Raw genomic sequence first — 4,357 nt, forward strand, 5'->3', positions numbered from 1 at the left:
GGAGCATCCCCTTTCCCCTCCAACGTGATAGATTCTACCTCCGTTCCTCGAGTTCTTTAGGGGCACAATAGAGTGAATGGTCTAAGGGATGAACTTGCGTTGAGGCTTAGTTGCGTGTGCAACGGAGTGAAGCGTTGAGGTGATCTTAGTATCTAGGGCTTAATAATGGTTAGGTACCTTCCACCTAGACAGAAGGGTTAGGTCTATAATTAGGAAGAGATTTATTACTTGGAATCCCTAGAGCTCATTGCAACTCTATGCGAGTGCGAGGTTTAGAGGTTATCTAATCTCTCCTACGGGACATGTATAGAGTTAGGCATAGTTGACCTTAGATTTGGGACTATGTAATGAAGGATTTCCACGACTCACTATTGCATTGATTAGGAAGCATAATAGAGGGTTCTTGCACTTGAAGCGATCGTCCTAGGCAGAGCATTATCCGAGTATCCCATCTTTATCGATTGCCTTACCTTCTCCTTTACTCATGCTCTCTTACTTGTTGATTTTACTTTTGAGAATTGAATCATTGTCACACTTATCACTATTAATCTTTCACATATCTATGAAGCAGATTAAATGTTTTTTTATTCCCTACTCCCTGTGGATTCGATACCCGCTCACCTGGGATTATTACTTCGACAAACCCGTACACTTGCGTTATATACGCAAGGGGACCTTGTCAAGTTTTTGGCGCTATTGCCGGGGAGTAGGCGTATAGAGATACTTTGCACTTTGTTTGAGTAAGAAGTTAGATCTTCTAACTTCAAATAGAGTGGCGGCCGTGACTAATTGCAACGGGTGTTTTGGAGGACATGCTCCCTCCGATTGCCCGATCTCTATTGGTGATCGTTCTTCGGTGGAGAACGTTGATTTTGTAGGTAATGGCATGAGACCTCAAGGAAACCCATATAGCAATACCTACAATTCGGGTTGGAAGAATTATCCCAATTTCTTATGGAGTAATCAAGGTCCACAAAAGCCCATGGGGCCACCGGATTTCCAACAACAACAAGCCCCTCAGGTGGAAAACAGAGTCTTTGGTTTGGAAACTCGAATGAGTGGCCTAGAGAAGCACTTGACTAGATTTATACAATTTGCAAATACAAGGTTTGAATCATTCTAGTCTATACTTCGCAACCACACCGCCTCTTTGCATAACCTTGAAAATCAGGTGGGGCAAATTGCGAAGTCTCTCTCTGAAAGGCCACATGGAAGCTTGCCGAGCAATACAGAGACCAATCCTAAAGAGCACGTGAAGGCGATCACTTTGAGAAGTGGTCGTGAGGTTGAAGGTAGGCTTCCGAGTGAGAAGCCAAAAGAACACACACCTGAGGTTATAGAGGTAGAAGAGGGGACAAGCAAACAGAAAGAGGTGGCATCCCAATCTTTCAAGGCAAGAATCCCTTATCCCTCTAGATTGAAAAATGACCAAGGGGATGAGCAGTACAAGAAGTTCCTGAGTTTGATCAAGCAACTCCACATCAATATTCCTTTTGTTGAGGCATTGGCCCAAATGCCTAACTATGCGAAGTTCTTGAAAGACTTGTTGACTAACAAGAGGAAGTTAGAGGAAAGTGCTTCAGTGATTCTAGATGTTTCATACTCGGCAGTGTTGCAAAAGAACATGCTGAACAAGAAGAAAGACCAGGGAAGCTTCATCATTCCGTGCAATATTGGCAATCTTGGTGAGGAAATGGCATTGGCGGACTCAGGGGCCAGTATTAACGTCATGCCATACACTTTCTTCAAAATCTAGGCTTGGGCGAGCCTAGACCTACTCGGATGACCTTGCAACTAGCAGACCGAATAGTGCAACATCCGAGAGACATCATTGAAGACGTGCTTGTCAAGGTGGACAAGTACATTTTTCCGGTTGACTTTGTAGTGCTAGATGTCGATGAGGATGCGGATGTACTTTTGATACTTGGGAGACCGTTCTTGCGGACTTCCAAAGCATTGATTGACATGGACGGTGGAGAGCTCACATTGAGAGTTGGAGATGACAAGCTCACATGCCGCCTTGCTGAAGCCATGCAGCATTCTCTTGATTTTGATAGTACTTTATATTTTCTAGACACTACTGATGAGATTGTTGATGAATACATGCAGGAGATGTTCAATCCGTATCTGTATGAAGGTTTGTTCGACCAAGAGGAGGATTATGAAGAAGTAATGATGCTTGGTTCGACAGAAGAAGTACCATCTACCCCGGGGATCTTGAAGAAGGTGCTCTGGAAAATGAAGAGGGCTAGGAGATGCCACCAGAAACACTCCAAGGCTGTTGGAGACATACGTGAACTAAAGAAGTTGGATGAATCATTGTTAGGTGGTCCGAAGCCCGATAATTCACCTTCTACCATCAAGATACTTTGCACATCATGCTTTCAAGCCATGGGAAAGAGGGCAACTTTCATTCATGAACCCCCGTGAGGTAAGACAAGGTACATCAAGCTTAGTGACGTTAAACAAGCGCTTCTTGGGAGGCAACCCAAGTGGTTACTGTTTTTCTTAGTTGAATAATGTAGTGTTTTGCATGAATAAATTGTTAAGTGTTGGTGTCTTAATTTTTTAGATGCTTGTGCTGAGATTTCCTTGTGAACTTTGAATATTAATCATGTGTTTTCATGTGGAATTGGCGAAGTTATGTCGTTTAAGCTTTATTTTATGTTTTTCATTGGTAAAACTTGCATACTAGGCAGGCTCTAAGTGTGTGAACATGTTCAAAAATTTTCTGTAGAGTTTGCAGGTTTTTCTAAGGCATCCAGTGAAGACACACGGGCGTGTGGAATTTCCGCACGCTCGTGGATTTGTATTGCGAGCTCATCCAGAGAAGGCACAGGGGCGTACGGCTGCCCCTGTGAACAACCATGCTACTGTCACACGCCCGTGGGTAATTTCCGCACGAGCGTGTGAATTCCTGCAGAATTGGGCAGATTATCCCGAGAGCACACAGGGGCGTGGACTCGCCACTGTGGGTGACCTTGTGAATTACACACGGGCGTGGGTAATTTCCACACGCCCATGTGAAATGCTGCAGAGGAGTTCTCTCCATCTCGAGAAAACACAGGGGCGTGTGGCTGTCCCTGTGAGTTGGGCATGTGAATGTCCACGTCCGTGCGGAATTTCCACACGGGCGTATAGAACACTTGGCATTTTTCTCGGATGTTAAGGGAAGCCACAGGGGCGTGCGGCTGACCCTGTGGGTCGGGCGCACGGGCGTGGGTATTTTCCACACGCCCGTGCGAGAGCAGTTAGAGTCGAAGGAGTGTTTTCCCGATAGAGCACAGGGGCGTGCGTGCGCCCCTGTGGCCCTCTTATAATGAGGCGCACGGGCGTGGGCAAATTTCCACACGCCCTTATGGATGTACAGAACGCTAAGGGGCACGAGTTCTTTTTAAAGAAGATTAGTTTCTCACCCTCTCCACTTCCTCTGTTCATTTGGAAACATTCTCACATCAGTCTCCGACTCCATAGCGCCAATTTGGTAGGATTTTTGCGCGGTTTTCCGGCCGGTTCCTCATTTTCTCATTCCATCTCATCGGTAAGCCATATTTATCATTTTCTTTGCCAATTCATGTTTTCCATCGATTAATCTGGTTAATAATGTTGTGTTTCTTCAATTAGAAAGATGATTTATGTTTAGAATGAAGTAGAAGTGATTTCACGATGTATTTTTTGATTCTTGAAGCGCGGCCGTACGGTTTTCACGCCCCGTGGATCCACACGGGCATGCGGAAATTCCACACGACCGTGTGGATTTCTGCAACATTTGTTTATCAACTTGTTTGATTGATTTCATTTTAAATTTTACAGATTATGGCACCTCGGTCGAAGAAGCAAGCTGATAAGAGGCCGCGTGAGTCATCCTCTGAGCCTGAGGGCATGAGTTTCGCGATTCCAGAGGATCAGGTTCGCTATAAGCACTTGTCGAGACTCCGGTTTGGACATACTCGATTCTTGGACACGAGTATACTGAGAGATCTATAGCAGGGAGATGGGTTTGCAGACGAGGTCGAGGATCTCATATCAGTAGGTGGTTGGAGGCGGTTATTGACAATTAAAGAGGCAGCCGTCCGAGAGCTCGCACTGGAGGTATTATCATCATTTCATTTTGATAGATCCTACACGAGCTTCTAAGTGTTAACACTATTCAGTTCAGAGTATTTGGACATCACCATAGTTTGAGAATCACTCAGTTTTCTGTTCTGCTCGGCTTGTATGAGGAGGCATTCACAGAGACGGAGGAGTACACTCAGTTACCGACTGATTATTCTGGAGCCTTGACCCCACAGAGACCTTACAGAATGCTATGTGGTCAAGGTCAGTACGAGCCGGTGGTGTCCAAGGCGACGTGCCT

The sequence above is a fragment of the Dioscorea cayenensis genome, chromosome 10 (genome assembly GCF_009730915.1).
Source record: "Dioscorea cayenensis subsp. rotundata cultivar TDr96_F1 chromosome 10, TDr96_F1_v2_PseudoChromosome.rev07_lg8_w22 25.fasta, whole genome shotgun sequence".
Classification (NCBI taxonomy): domain Eukaryota; kingdom Viridiplantae; phylum Streptophyta; class Magnoliopsida; order Dioscoreales; family Dioscoreaceae; genus Dioscorea; species Dioscorea cayenensis.